The sequence below is a fragment of the Leptopilina boulardi genome, unplaced genomic scaffold, assembly GCF_019393585.1.
Source record: "Leptopilina boulardi isolate dan_hultmark-lab unplaced genomic scaffold, ZJU_Lbou_2.1 LbouV2_379, whole genome shotgun sequence".
Taxonomy (NCBI): Eukaryota; Metazoa; Arthropoda; class Insecta; order Hymenoptera; family Figitidae; genus Leptopilina; species Leptopilina boulardi.
In genome coordinates, this window is record NW_026137950.1 from 754,991 (window position 1) to 771,965 (window position 16,975).

General features: G+C 30.7%; 1 long non-coding RNA gene across 1 annotated transcript in view; it reads right to left on the reverse strand.

Annotated features, from left to right (window-relative positions):
- LOC127287969 (uncharacterized) overlaps positions 1-16,681 on the reverse strand; it is a 50,091-nt gene extending 33,410 nt beyond the window's left edge. The window contains exon 1 of the long non-coding RNA XR_007843971.1: positions 16,551-16,681. This is a non-coding gene — a long non-coding RNA (uncharacterized LOC127287969). The remainder of the gene's footprint in view (positions 1-16,550) is intronic.
- Positions 16,682-16,975: the final 294 nt, after the last annotated feature.

Below are 16,975 nucleotides of genomic sequence, written 5' to 3' on the forward strand. Positions count from 1 at the left end.
AGACATTCCTTCTCGGTCACGGAATAATTAATCTCGGCTTTGTTTAAAGTGCGACTTGCGTACGCGATTACTACTTCTTTACCGTTAATTACCTGCGACAAAACTGCTCCCAAGCCAAATTTGCTCGCGTCAGTTTGTAAACAAAAGGGGGCCGAAAAATCTGGGACAGCGAGAACGGGTCCTGTCGACAATCGGTTTTTTAGAGTTTCGAACGCGTCGTTTTGTTGGTTACTCCACTCCCATTTTCTTTTTTTCTGTAATAACGACGTTAACGGTTTTGTGAGGCTCGAAAAACTGGGGATGAAACGTCGATACCACGAAGTAATGTCGATGAAACGACGAAGTTCGGTAATATTCGTGGGGTTTTGAAATTCGAGAATGGCCTTGATTTTTTCAGGGTCTGTGTGGATTCCTTCGGAATCTACTACGTGTCCAAGATACGTGATACGCGTTTTATAAAATTCGGATTTTTCTAAATTAATTTTGAGGTTAACTTCTCTCAATCGTTTTAATACACGTCTTACGTTTTTTAAATGTTCGCTTACAGTATTACCTAAGATAATAACATCGTCGAGGTAAACGAACGCAGATACGCCAGGTTCAGGTCCGAGTACTTTTTCTACTGTTCTTTGAAAAGTCGCGGAAGCTGAGTGGAGGCCGAAGGGCATAACTTTATATTGGAACAGTCCTAGACCGGGGATTACGAAAGCTGTAATCGGCCTGCTTTCTTTTGCCAAGGGAATGTTTCAATAACCGTTTCTTAAATCGATTTTCGAGAAGTATTTCGAATTTCTGAGCCGATCGAGAGTCGCGTGGATGTGGGGTATCGGGTATACGTCACGTATCGATATCGAATTGACTTTACGATAATCATTACAAAAGCGAGAAGTTTTGTCTTTTCGTTTTGTCAATACGATAGGAGAGCACCACTCACCATCCGCAGGCTCTATGACGTCAGCCGCGAGCATGGCGTCAGCTTCTTTATAAATTACGTCCAACATTGCAGGGTTTCGCGGCGTGCAATGAAAATTTACGGGTTGTGCGTCGGGTTTTAATTTGATCACATGCTCACCCGCCGTTGTGGGCTTACAAATGGACTCAAAAAGTTTAGTTTCTTCAGATATAACTTTAAGTGCCGCGTTGATTTCTTCTGAGTTGTCTATCGATATTTCTTTAATTTCAGAAACCGCGGAGTAATCAAATTGATAGTCAACTGCAGTTAAAATGTCTAGACCGAACAGAAGATCCGCTTCTAGATTAGGAAGGACACGAAAATTGACTTTTAACGTACGACCATTGAACGTTATTATTAGATCGATTGTCCCAAGTATCGACGCGCATCTACTATCCGCAATACGAGCGATAAGATTTGCTGGTTTTAATTCTACCGTACCGTTGTTTTTCAACATTTTGTAAATTTTATTAGAAATATAGGATTTACTCGCTCCGCTATCCAGTAACGCGTAAAAGGTCGTGTCGAGGAAATGTATAGGTTCAAAAAAACGTTTGTCGTGAGAACTAATTACTCCGACGTCGTCGTTTCCTTGCCGGTCGCAAAAATTTTGTTTACGGACCGATTCTCTGTCGGCTTCTTTCCTTCGGCCCGATTCCAGTTTTTTTCGCATTCGCATTTGGTGTAAAATACTCCCGTTTTTCCGCACCACGAGCAGAATTTTTTTGTCGGATTTTTACACTGTTGTCTTCTGTGACCCCTTTGCCCACATCGCCAACAACAATTTGCCCTGTCGTATTTGTTCTCGATGGTCGCGACGTTTTCTTTCGGTTTTGTTTTCGGCGTCGGGTTACTTTCGATTTCCGCGGTAAGTATTGAAGGCGGAGGAGGTTTATAATTTTTTTCGGTACAAACTATTAGTTCATATTCATTGGTAAGGCGAATTAAATCGGATACGCTGCCTATTTCGTGCCGTCGGATGTATCTGCGGTATTCTGGTCTAAGATTTGTGTACAATCGTTCGATTTCACTTTCGTGGCTCATGTTACCGTACCGACGAATCAATGTTTGTAATGCGGTGATATAGTCATGTGCGTTTTCTTTAGGTCCTTGCGTTCTGTTACGTATGTCGTCTTCTAATTGTCTATTTAGATTTACCGGGAGAAAAAATTGTTTTAAATCGTTTTCAAAGTCTTCCCAATATCGCCAATTTCGCCGGTTGTTGCGATACCAAAGTATCGCTTTTCCTTTGAATAGCATCGGGAGGCACGTTAATAAATTATCTAGTGGGATCTCGTACGTGAAACTTAATTCGTCAATTCTTTCTAAAAAATTTAAGACATCTCCTTTTCCGTCGAATGAGACGCCCCATTTCCGAACACGTTCCGCGAGACTATCCCTTTGATTGCTGCGGTCGTCGTAATTGTGTTCTGATAACCGATCGTTGATTTCTCGTTCGTTTCTCACGGGGGGTTGTACAGGTGGTGCATGTTCTTGTAATGGTCTATTCATTTCGCGGTTATTACGCGTTAATTCTTGGCGAAGTCTACGAATTTCCTCCTCGCGTTCGTCAATAAGAATCTGTTGGTCATTGCCGTTGTTAATCGAGTTATTTACTGCGCGACTAGGTGGACGACTCGGTTCGCGACTGGGGACTTGACTCATTTGACGGCTAGGAACTCTACTGTGGATTATATTGTCGGGGTTATCGATGGGTTCTTCAATTCCGTTTCCGTTGTGGACGTCTTGTGGACCGTCGTTATTATGTATGAGAGGGGTCATTAATTATTACTGCGCGGAGTAAATTCCGTAACGTTTCGCGTGTGGGGTCGTCAGGAATTGGAACATTTTTCTCTCTTAATGCGTTTTCAAGCGCGGGTTTAGACATGGTCCAAATTTGCGATCTGGTTATATTCCCCCTGCCGTCTACCATTGTTACAACGAAGAAAGGAAGATATAATTTGTAAAACGATGAATATTTTCCAGTAATAGTCGCTTGTTCGGGCGCCAAAATCTGTAATGATTGTTTTTAAAATATTTATATAGCTCGTCGTGCCAGGGTTCGTTTTTAATAAATCTAACAATGAAATTACAGATTAGAACGAATTTATTTACGAAAGATAATTAAATATATAAAGAACAAGTGGTAATATTATACAAAAGAATAATGACGGATACAAAAGACGATTTTCACGTGGACAAAATTAACGATACGAAAAATAATATCATACGCGCATGATATTATTACGATGAAGAGATACAAAATATCTATGTTAAACGAAGAATTTTTGCGTTACAATTCCGCAATATTTCCGTGATCATTTAGTTTACGCCAGGGAATCTACGCCAAACGAAATGATCACACGAAGAGCGACAAAACCACTCTAAAGGAAGAATTTACCAAAGTGGTGAAACCACCGTTAAAAGAATTTACAATAGTGGTAAAACCACTCTTAAAAGAACTTAACGTATTACATACGGTAAAACCGTTTTCGAAAAATGCATTCTAAGTGATGGTGAAACCATTATACCAAATCTTTAATTTGCGGTGAAACCGCATTCACAAAAAAAGTTACGTGGTATAGACCACTTCCAAGAGAGCAGTGCGACCGCTATTGCAACGAGAGAAGAAGTGACGAAATCGGGCCGCGCGCTCTGCTTTTACGCCAGAGCCAGGGATCCGTGATTGGCTGGCGCGTTGGGCTTGCGCGCTTGCTCGCCTTCCCCACTACCGAGAGTCTCGGGACTCACGTGGTCACTCTCGTGGAGTATTGATTTTTTTTTCTATAATAGATTTTTACGATTCTTAAAGTTTAAAGTGATTAATAATTAATGTTTATTACAATACATAAACTATTTTTCACCTATTGAAATGTTTTAATCATGAAATATCGATAGTGGCAGATTCCAGGACCGAGTCTTTTTCCACGTCCAATTTTTTTGGCATGATATAACATTACTTTAGAGCTACTGAAGTGTTTTTCTCAACTATTGCAACTTTCAGTGTGTCTAAAATTAATGTTTGAAACATACATAAACTATTTTTCACCTATTGAAATGTTTTAATCATGAAATATCGATAGTGGCTGATTCCACGACCGACAGTTTTTCCACGACCAATTTTTTTGCATTAATAAACATTACTACTATTATTACTACACTATTTAAACTATCTGTGTTTTTGAAATTAATGTTTAAAACATACATAAACTATTTTTCACCTATTAAAAAGTTTTAATCATGAAATATAGATAGTGGCTGATTCCACGACCGACAGTTTTTCCACGACCAATTTTTTTGCATTAATAAACATTACTACTAATATTACTACACTATTTAAACGATCTGTGTTTTTGAAATTAATGTTTAAAACATACATAAACTATTTTTCACCTATTCAAAAGTTTTAATCATGAAATATCGATAGTGGCAGATTCCGCGACCGAGTGTTTTTCCACGTCCAATTTTTTTGGTATTTTAAAACATTACTTTAGAGCTACTGAAGTGTTTTTCTTAACTATTGCAACTTTCAGTGTGTCTAAAATTAATGTTTGAAACATACATAAACTATTTTTCACCTATTAAAAAGTTTTAATCATGAAATATAGATAGTGGCTGATTCCACGACCGACTGTTTTTCCACGACCAATTTTTTTGCATTAATAAACATTACTACTAATATTACTACACTATTTAAACTTTCGATGTTTTCGAAATTAATGTTTAAAACATACATAAACTATTTTTCACCTATTGAAATGTTTTAATCATGAAATATCGATAGTGGCAGATTCCAGGACCGAGTCTATTTCCACGTCCAATTTTTTTGGCATGATATAACATTACTTTAGAGCTACTGAAGTGTTTTTCTCAACTATTGCAACTTTCAGTGTGTCTAAAATTAATGTTTGAAACATACATAAACTATTTTTCACCTATTGAAAACTTTTAATCATGAAATATCGATAGTGGCTGATTCCACGACCGACAGTTTTTCCACGACCAATTTTTTTGCATTAATAAACATTACTACTATTATTACTACACTATTTAAACTATCTGTGTTTTTGAAATTAATGTTTAAAACATACATAAACTATTTTTCACCTATTCAAAAGTTTTAATCATGAAATATCGATAGTGGCAGATTCCGCGACCGATTGTTTTTCCACGACCAATTTTTTTGGCATTATAAATATTACTTTAGAGCTACTGAAGTGTTATTCTAAACTACTCAAACTTTCAGTGTTTTTGAAATTAATGTTTAAAACATACATAAACTTTTTTTCACCTATTAAAATGTTTTAATCATGAAATATCGATAGTGGCAGATTCCACGACCGATTGTTTTTCCACGACCTATTTTTTTGGCATGATATAACATTACTTTAGAGCTACTGAAGTGTAATTCTGAACTATTTAAACTTTCAGTTTTTTTGAAATTAATGTTTAAAACATACATAAACTATTTTTCACCTATTGAAATGTTTTAATCATGAAATATCGATAGTGGCAGATTCCACGACCGATTGTTTTTCCACGACCTTTTTTTTGGCACGATATAACATTACTTTAGAGCTACTGAAGTGTTTTTCTCAACAATTGCAACTTTCAGTGTGTCTAAAATTAATGTTTGAAACATATATAAACTATTTTTCACCTATTGAATTGTTTTAATCATGAAATATCGATAGTGGCAGATTTCACGACCGATTGTTTTTCCACGACCTTTTTTTTGGCACGATATAACATTACTTTAGAGCTACTGAAGTGTTTTTCTCAACAATTGCAACTTTAAGTGTGTCTAAAATTAATGTTTGAAACATACATAAACTATTTTTCACCTATTGAAATGTTTTAATCATGAAATATCGATAGTGGCTGATTCCACGACCGACAGTTTTTCCACGACCAATTTTTTTGCATTAATAAACATTACTACTATTATTACTACACTATTTAAACTTTCACTGTGTCTGAAATTAATGTTTAAAACATACATAAACTATTTTTCACCTATTCAAAACTTTTAATCATGAAATATCGATAGTGGCAGATTCCGCGACCGATTGTTTTTCCACGACCAATTTTTTTGGCATTATAAATATTACTTTAGAGCTACTGAAGTGTTATTCTAAACTATTCAAAGTTTCAGTGTTTTTTAAATTAATGTTTAAAACATACATAAACTTTTTTTCACCTATTGAAATGTTTTAATCATGAAATATCGATAGTGGCTGATTCCACGACCGACTGTTTTTCCACGACCAAATTTTTTTGCATAAATAAACATTACTTTAGAGCTACTGAAGTGTTTTTATTAACTATTGCAACTTTCAGTGTGTCTGAAATTAATGTTTAAAACATACATAAACTATTTTTCACCTATTGAAATGTTTTAATCATGAAATATCGATAGGGGCAGATTCCACGACCGAGTGTTTTTCCACGACCAATTTTTTCTTCCATGTTATTACGAAATTTAATAGCTACTAAAGAGCTTTTTATAAATATTTGAACTTTCTGTATTGTCGGAAAGTTATTTTTATAAAATACGTAAATAATTTAATACTTTTTAGAATGTATTCAATGATGATATATATTGTGGTATTTTCCACTACCAATTAATTCCTCTACGATTAGTTTTCGTATTTTCTGGAATTTATTTTGAATATATAAATGTTTTAAACAAAAGAAATTAACAATTGTCTTTACTGATTTTACATTCTTTAAACGTTAAATTTTAATATATAACTAGTTTTTCTGAAATTCTACGCTTCCCAGGTTCCACGACCGTTTTTATATAAAAAGGTTGTTTTAACTATTGGTCGTTACTTCTGGTGGGCGTATCAAGTGCTATAGGGTGGGGAAGCGCTTGAGGGGAAATCATTGTAGATTCTCGGTCGTGGAATGAACCTTTATATAGAAGAATCAATTTTTTAATATTAAAAAACATTTTTATTGCAATAATCGTTGCATAGATTATTAATGTGGCACTATTAGCATCGTTTAAAAGAAAAAAAAAATTTGGTCGTGGAACCTGCCATTAGACATATATATATATATATATATATATATATATATATATTAAAAAATTCTACTAAAAATGGAGTTAAGAAAATGTTTTTCTCTTCTCAGTCAAAATACAAAATTGGAAGATAAGCTACGCTTACTATAAACTGCAACTCTTATGTCTTCAGGAACAGCATCACTTCCTCTTTTTCCAAGAGCCGTCATAGTTTTTAACTTTTCTACCCCTATCAGCGCTAGTAATAATTGACGGGTCAGTTCTCGTGGGTCTTTCTTATATCTCTTCATTAAAAATAATTTGTCCTGATTAATCCATATATTGGAATCCTCGACTAATTTAGACATCGATTGACATTGTTTCGATTGAGATTTTATGTCATTGGATAATTCCTATTATATAAAATAATTATTTTGTAATAAATGATGTGAAAATATTACATTTCAATCCAATTCAACCTTCATTTATAATTAAAAAATTTTAAATATATAATATTATATTATTTTAAATAGTCTTATATAAAAGAATAATTAACTCACGGATGGCTTCAATTGATTTTTTTCATCAAATGCTTTTTTAGCATAAATTGCTAATTTTTGGCAGAAAGTCACAACTTCTGATGTTACTAATGCATTGAAAATTTTAAAATAATTAGAATAAGATCTTATTGTAATTTGAATAATTTTTGCTAAAAACACTTATTTATTCATGAATTCAATTCATGAATTTTATGATAGATAAAAAAATATATTTATATTTTCTTACCATCCGTAAAAATATCTTCAAATTTAATATTTGCAATATTCGTTTTATTATTTGTCACATTTTCATTCTCCATTGCTTAAAATAATACAAAAAATATGTATAAATAAAGGAAAAATTTTAAAATATAGAAAACTGTTATAGATTAATTTATAAATTATTAAAATTTTACTTTTCTTTAAAATCAAATTTTTTTAATATATTTTGATTAAATACATTTACCACTTTCAGCTGTAATTTCGTTTTTGCTCATAATTATTTCTTCCTCTTTTGTTACGGTTACCAAATCTATATCAGATATAACGTCATTCATTTCAGTTTCTTTGCTTCCTGCAAAATCTGCATATTTTACACCAAGAATTTTTTAAAACATTTTCAAGATTTTTTATTTTATAAAATTGTATTTAATTGATTTTAAAAGTAAGTTTTAAGTGGTTTTACCTCCTTCAAATAATGCTTCTTTTTTGTTCACTAATTTTTCTTTCTCATTTTCTCCGTTCAAAACGCTTTCTTCATCAGATATTCCACTATTTATTTCATTTGATTTTATAAATTTTCTTGCATCTTCATTACTTTCAATTATAAAATTATTTTCTGTTGCATTAATTTTTCGAATTCTAGAATTAACAATTTTCTCGTCTTCTTTTTGGTTTTCGTTTTTATTTTCCTTATTCTGTTTTTCGTTGTCACTTATTTTAACTGCATCTGCATGAATTTTGAAAGATTATTATTATTTCTGCAAAATGAAAATGTTTTGTAAATTTAAAAATAAACCGGGAAGTAAATTTACCATCTTCAACTGTAACTTTATTTTTATTTATTATTTCTCTCTCATTTGTTACAGTTGGTAATTCCTCTAGATCAGATGCAATAACGAGATCCTTTTCAATCTCTTCACATTCTAAAACATCAAAGTATTTTACATGGAATATTTAAAAATAGATATAATCTTTGATATCATGAAATTGTATTTGAGTTTCACAGAAAAATTGGAGTGTATTTACCTCCTTTATTTAATGCCTCCTTTTCACCAAATAATTTTTTATTCTCATTTCCTCTATTTGAAAAGTTTCTTTCATCAGATTTTATTGCTACATTTGATGTTACAGATTTTTGAGTATATTTATCGTCATTTCCTTCAATTTCACGTTCTTTTATATTAATTTTTTTAATTTCGGAATTTGAAATTTTTTTTGCTTCCTTTCGGTTTGAATTATTCGTTCCCTTATTTTGCTGTTTGGACACATTTTTGTCCCTCAAATCTGTATAATTTATAAAATTGTTATTTTTATTATTTTATTACTACTTCTGTTTTATGAGAAAGTTTTTTAGATTTTATAAATCTTAAAATAACCTACACAAAAAATTAACTTATTTAAAATGTTTCAAAAACTTTTTGTTAAATAGAGTAAAATTAATAGAGTAAATATTTACTGTCTGTAGTATGAGTAGTCTTTTTCAGTAATTTGAGTTATAAAAAATTCTAATTTATTTATGACACCAACTGTCAAACGTAAACACACTTCCAAACATTTTTTGTTTTTTTTATAAAAAATAAAAAATATTTTCAATATAATTTTACAATGCCTCGAAATAAAGATTTTGAAAACTTAAGTAAAAGAACTCAATTGAGGATTGCGAGAAGTTTAGCAGAAGATTCGCTTAGTTCTGAAAATTCAGATTCAGTAAGTGTCAAAATAAATTTTTCAAATAGCTTTTTTTATGAATATTTTACATTATTTTATTTTAATGAAAATTTTTATTTATAAACATGTAAAAAAAATTGTAAGTAATTAAATAACCATGTAAATTTAAAATTACTTAATTTCCATATAGTGCTATATTTGGTCAGGGCGTTTATTTCCATCGAACAAAACGATAAAATATTTTTTAGATATAGAGAGATTGAATGATAAAAATCTAAATTTTTATAAATAGGTTGAAAGTGATGGAAGTGAAAACACTGATGTTTCTATCAACAATGAAATAAATAATGGAATTAATGAAGATGAAAATTGTGCGAATAGTCATACTGTTGATGATGATGATGATGGTGAATTAACGGAAAATGGTAAAACATACAAAACATTTCAGCCCCTACACTGAAAAAATTTAATAGAAGTAATTGTAATTAAAACAGCCATTTCTGGATTTAAATTCAAATAATTATTTTTGAATTACATTAATTAAAAACTACATATTAGATACGTAAATATTTTTTTTAGAAATAGTCAAATATATATAAACGCATATTCATTTGAATCAAATAATGCTCTTCAGTGTAAATGAATATCGATTTTACTTAAAAATTAGGTTAGGTTTGAAATTTAGGTTCACTTTTTAAATTTTTGGAATCAAAAATTAATTTTTCTAAGAATGGAGATTCTAATATCCTTACCTCTGTTTTTAAAAAACTCAATCCAATTTGACAAAATTTAAAATGCATGACATTCTTGTGTGTCAAAATTTTTATTTTTTAAAATAAATATCCTTTAGAACTATTTCGACTTCAATTTAAAAATCATGATTTTAAAAGTCGCAAAATGAAAATTTTGAGAAATAAAAAAATTGCTATTCGAAAATTTGATTAAAAAAAATGTAAATTTAAATCTCTAAAATAAAAATTAAATTTAACAAAAATTTCAATAAATAATTTTCATCGTAATCGTGCAGTAAATAAAATAATTACTGTATTTTTATTATCCTAAATTTAAATTTATTATTTTAGAATATGAAGATGCCAGTTCAAACTTTTATGATAATGAAGAAAATGAAGAAAGCTCTTCGACTAGTGATTCAGACAATGATGATTCTTCTTCTACTACGAGTGTTGATTCCAATGTGGAATCTTCAGCTAGCAGTATTAATAACTCTGTCATTGATGACTCTACTCCGAGTATAAATTCTGACGATGATTCTGATAGTAATAGCACTTACTCTGATATTACTGATTCTTCTGATGATAGTATTGTTTCTGATGTCGATTATTCTTCTTCTGACAATATTGATTCCGATGATGACAGTATAGCTTCTCATGATGATAGTATTTCGTCTGGTAATGAAAGCATTGCATCTGATATAAATAATGAGGAAAATGAAAATGATATAAGAGAAACTCCATTATTTGAAGGAGCTCCTTTAACTATCGAAGAAAGCATATTATCCATACTTGCCTTGGTTTTGAGATTTTCATTATCAGGTGTAGTTCTTGCCGCAATTTTGCAATTAATTTCCTTGCACTGCCCTGAACCAAATTTCTGTCGATCTAGCCTGTACACTTTTAAACAGTATTTTGAAAATTTACACTCCCTTGTCACTAAACATTATTATTGCCCGACATGTCTTAATTCTCTTGAGAATGAACTTTTGCAATGTCCTCAGTGTTCAGAAAATAGAAACTACTTTTTAATAGTTTCCATCACTACGCAACTTCAAGCACTTTATTTAAGACCCGGTTTTTATCAGAAATTACAATATCGTTTTAATCGCGAAAAACTGGTTGAGGAAAATATCGAGGATATATATGATGGAAACATATACAAAGAATTAAATCAACCAGGTGGATTTCTTTACGATAGAAACAACATATCCTTTTCATGGTATACTGACGGGGTACAAGGTTTCAAATGTTCTAAATTTGCATTCTGGCCTGTATATTTAGTTATAAATGAACTTCCATATAAAGAGAGGTTTAAAAAAGAAAACCTTATACTAGCCGGAATGTGGTTTGGTGATGAAAAGCCTGAACCCAACTTATTCTTATTTCCTCTTTATGATGAAGTGAATCAAATACATAATGGAATTGATCTTCAATTACCTAATAATGAAAACTTGAATGTCAAGGGAATAATCATTTGTGGTTCTTGCGACCTTCCAGCAAAGGCTCTTTTCCTCAATATGAAACAATATAATGGGAAGTTCGGGTGCCACAAATGTAAACAAGAGGGGGCAAGAATAGGAAAACGTCAAGTTTATCCATATATAAGGAACATGACACTTCGAACTGAAGCAGAGACATTGGATCATGCTCAAAGTTTTGAATTCGGGGTAAAAGGTCCATGTATGATATCTTTGCTAGTGTATAAATGGATCACTACTACATCATTAGATACTATGCATATGGTATTTATTGGTATAATGAAATCTCTCATGAACTGTTGGTTTAATTCGAAATTCGCAGGAAAAAATTTTTCTATTGCAGAAATGGTAGCAGTTGTTGATAAAACGATAAAAAATCTTACTCCACCAAATTTTACTCAAAGACGCCTCCTTTCAATAGAAAAAAAATTAAAGTATTGGAAGTATTAAAGTATTGGTATTACCTATTTTAGAGGGTATACTTCCTCAGCAGTATTTCGAGCACTTTCAGTTATTAGTAGGCGCTATCTATTTGCTTTGTCAGCCAAGCATTTCAGAAGGAATGTTGCAAAACGCTTCTAGAATGCTACATGAATTCGTCTCGAGGTTTGCAGGCCTTTACGGAGAAGAAAACATGACTTGTAATCTACATTCATTACTTCATTTAGTTGATATCGTAAAAGATTTAGGTCCTCTGTTTATTTATCAGTGCTTTGCTTTTGAAGATATAAACGGGAAATTAAAAAACTTAATCCATGGTAGTAAATGTGCCCAACTACAGATTTATTTTGGAGCTTCCTTATACATAAATACATTTACATTGCATAAAGAGTTACTCAACGAAGGAAGCAAAACATATCAGTTCTGTAAAAAGTATCTATCTCCGACAACACAGATGAAATTGCAAGCCATCGGGAATTCTGTGCACATTGTAGGAGGACTTTCTAAATTACGAGTTGACAATGATATTCTAGCACTTCTCTTAAATAAAGGAATTAACGGTTCAAAACATATTATTTTTAAAAAATTATTCAAAGATGATATTTTGTATACGTCGGAAATATACACACGAGCAAAGCGTACAAATTCGAGTTACGTAAAATACGCTGTACATAATGAAATACACTTTGGTAGGATTCACCTCTTTTTAAAAGTGCTACAGTGTCAATGTCAAAGGCACTGTCAATGTCTTGCAGATTATTATGCCTTGATTAAAAAATACAGAGCAAACATCGCTTATCCGTTGACAGTTATACCAGGCATAGGACTAAATTTCATTCACAAAGTTGATCTGCTTCCGAATGAATTCGATGTTGTAAGTTTGAATGCTTTAAAAGAAGTTTGTTTTTTAACTAAAATTGTAAATGAAAATGAAACCATTTCAACTTATTTGTCAGAGCCTGTTAACGTAATTGAAAATAAATAATTGAAATTAATTTTTAAATTGCTTACAATTTCAATTTGACTCAGAATTTTATTCAACAATATCAGGAAACTTTTGAAAGACGTGCACATCTATATGTTAATAGACATTTTTAGTATTTTGCTTATTTTGATTGTTTAATTGTTTAAAAATAAATAAAGTAGTTTAAGATATATTTAATGTATTTATTTATTTTTCTACAGATGACCTTAAAAAAGTCATATAGAATAAACTAGGTACAAACTAGATACAATTTGCAAGTGAATTTTTACTTTAAATTAGAGTAAAATTATAATCTAATCAGATTCAATATTTAACGAAATTTAAAAGAAGCATAAAAAATAAATTATATAAACCATTATGACTTTATTATTCTATCGTTTTTAATAATAAATTGATAAATTAACAATCACTTCGAGACAAAAAAGTGATTATAAATTCAAAAATTATTATTAAAAATTAATAAATTCTATCTCAAAAATTTTTTTAATTGGCGCTTTAAAGAAATTTAAAATAAAGTTTTACCAGAAATAAATTTAAAGAAAGTATCTCAGAAAATATTAAAATATACGATCAAGCAATAAAATACGACCAAATCCCCGTCATCCCATTGTTGAACAATGGGAACTAGACAAATCCAATGCTTATTAGCCCATACAATGGGTAACAGTGGGCAAAAATTTTTGATGACTCAATCCATGGTTTGTATGTCTTCTCCCACCATTTATATTTCTCAGCCCATGCTTTATATTTTTTATCCCATGGCCAACATTTCTACGCGGGTAAACAAGTATAAACCTTTTTTTTATTTCCTTTAGAGGAAATAAAACCCTCCATGACCTGCACAACACTTAATGAAATTTCGGGCAGGAGTATCACAGATGAATCCTATAATTTCAATAGTAAAATGCACTCCATTGATGAAAAATCCTTTTTTGAGAAGTCTTATTAATTCTTTAACGAATTTAATCAAAATTTTTTTTACGAACTGTGGTATTGATCTACCACAAAATGCTCCCACTAAAAAAGGAACTGCTTCGAAGTCAGGATCGTGAATCAACATGCGAATAGGCCACAATTGCTGACCTGATCGATTAAAAAGTGGTAATCCATCAATATTACTTAAGAGTTTAATGACACGTTTCGTATAAATAAGAGGAGGAATTATTCGTTTTAAATTTTCTTCAATTCCTAAATAAAAGAAAAAGCCTTTTTGTTTTCGCCCTTTAGATTCCATGCGGGTTATTTTTATGTGTTTATATTTATTGCTGTTTAGCAATGTCGCTGCACTTTTGGGAAAATCAGCGTATCCTTCTTCTTTTAAAATTGTCAATAGTTCTGATGTCAAAGCTTGTGTAGCATGTGACATATGTCGTACGACTAAAACCTGTAATTTATCCCTGAGAGAAGATTTGACTGCATCTTCATTGCTCTTCTTGAGTAAGCCAGGAATAAAACTATCATTATTATCAGAAGATAAATCTCCCTCGTCTATTTCCATTTTTTCTGGAGAAGAATTAACCGGAGGATCACAACTTGAAACTTCATTATTTTCAAGTGATAAAGTTTCCAAATTATTTACTGAAAAATTTTGAACTTCTTTGGCCTGAGTAATGTTTTCAGCAATTAATTCCGATTCATTATTTACTTTTGAAGGATCCTCTTCCAATTTCGAATAATTTGGAGGCCAAGTAGAATCAAGATCCTTTAAAGCACGAAATTTTTTTAAACGATAATACGAACTTGACATTGTAGCGAATTCGATTTGAGTCTGCGAATATAAAAAACAATTAAACATATAGGGAAGACTGGGTCAAACCGGCCAGGTGTTAGTTTCTCAGAAATGGCCAAACTTTAAAACATGTCAATTATAAATTTAAAAAGACTTCATTAAGAATAACTTATTTCTTCAGTTTGACATTTTTTAATTGTGTTTATGCAATTTTATAAACAAAAGTTTGTTTTTTCGCTTCCGCTAGAAATTTTTACGGATCTGTTCATAAGCAATTTGTGAGAAAATCGTGTAATATTTATTAAAATTGTTTTTTAGGTTTAAAAGGTGCCTGCCTCAGTTAAATTTATCGGTATATTATTTAATGATTTTACTAAGCATTTTTTTATACAGGTCTTAATTGTCAGAATGGGCCTGTGAGGAAAACCGGCCTATGTCTGTTTCCCTTGCAACAGAAATTCACAAAGATTACCTATCGCCTAGAAAACTTCGTGCACGGTTTCGTGAATCTTTGTCCACTTTACGGAGATTTACGAAGTTTTACAAAGCTCACCGACAGAAGTTTCTTTGTGAACGAGAACAATTATAGTTGAAAATATTTGTTTTATAATAAATAAGATGTTTCTTTAATTCAAATTTAATCCTATCTTATTATTTTCCTTATTGGGAAGATTGTTTATTGATTTTTTATATTTAGTGACGATTTCCTTACAATTAATTCTCTAAACAAACAAAAAAAATAAACTGGCCGGTTTACCTCAGGGGTGGGGCAAACCGGCCAGTTTGCAAATTTTTTTAAAATTGATGCAGCAGCTAAACAATACATTTTAAGGTACATGTGTCTCTAGGAAAAAGTTGCGCAATTAGATGACTTTTCCAACAAGCTATTATAAAAGGTTTTTCATTAGTTTCTTTAGTTACTATAGCCTTACAACTGTTAACATGGCCGGTTTGCCCCAGTCTCCCCTACTTAAATTAATTAAAAATGAAAATAATTTATTGTTTTGCATTTTTCTTGTTTTATAACATTTGAACCTTTATTTTTTTAATTTTGATTGAATATTACTAATTATTATAATATTTTATTTTTATGCAATCTTCTTATATACACGAATCATGCAAGAATCTTATACTGTAAAAACATTTTCTGTAATTTTACTTGATGTGCAAGCCAGAAAAAAAACTTGTTCATTCATAACCTACAATATGTCAATTTTCATTGCTGGACGTTCAAGATATATTTTGACTCTGGATGATTCAATAATACATATAAATATAATATTTTACAATGATAAAAATATTTTCTGTAAGCATAATATTTTTTTAAACATTATTTATGTTATTTGCATCATTAATGTCATTCATAATCAACAATACGTGGATTTTTATTTCTCGACGTTCAAGATTCATTTTGACATCACATGGTTCGATAATACATTTATGTTCATTATTTTATAATAATAAAAATATTGAATTTAAACAATATTTTAAAAATATTTCTTATTATTTAGGAAACGATAGTTGTGTAAGAAACAATTTGGAAACAAAGTTCATTGTAAACTTTAAATTGAAAGTGCGATCTCTTTTTGTAAAATACATTTTTAACTATTTAAACAAATTTAAATATTGTGTGATTCGTGAGTACACTAAATATTGTTAAAAAAATAATCATGGAAATAGAGGTAAATTATTTAAAACACAGAATATGTAAGTATATATTGTTTTGGCGTGTACATTAACATAACCTCTAATTATATGTTACATAGAATATTCTAGAAAGAAATGTCTTTCTTACCTTTGTTTCAAGAAATCAGACTTATCCGATAAACTTTCTTCTATTCCAAAGTATATTTTTTTCCAGTAGCAATATAAATAAACGAAAACACTATTTGGATTACGAACAAAACTTTTTTTCTATGCAAAACGTATTTCACAGCACGAATTTAACGCAGGTCAGGCCAGGCAGGAAGCAACTACAAACGGAAGTATAGGTCACGTCACGTGGTTTCTACTCATAGTCATTTAAAAATTGCGCGAAACCTAAATCACTTTTTTCAAAAGAATATTCCTCTTTCACATAATCCTTTATTATTAACAAAGTAAAAAATTAACAGAATTATTAATTAAAATATTAATTAACATTCTGATAATTATTTTAAACTAACAAATAAAATTAAATGTTATTGAGTATTTTTAAAAAATAATATATATTAAATATAT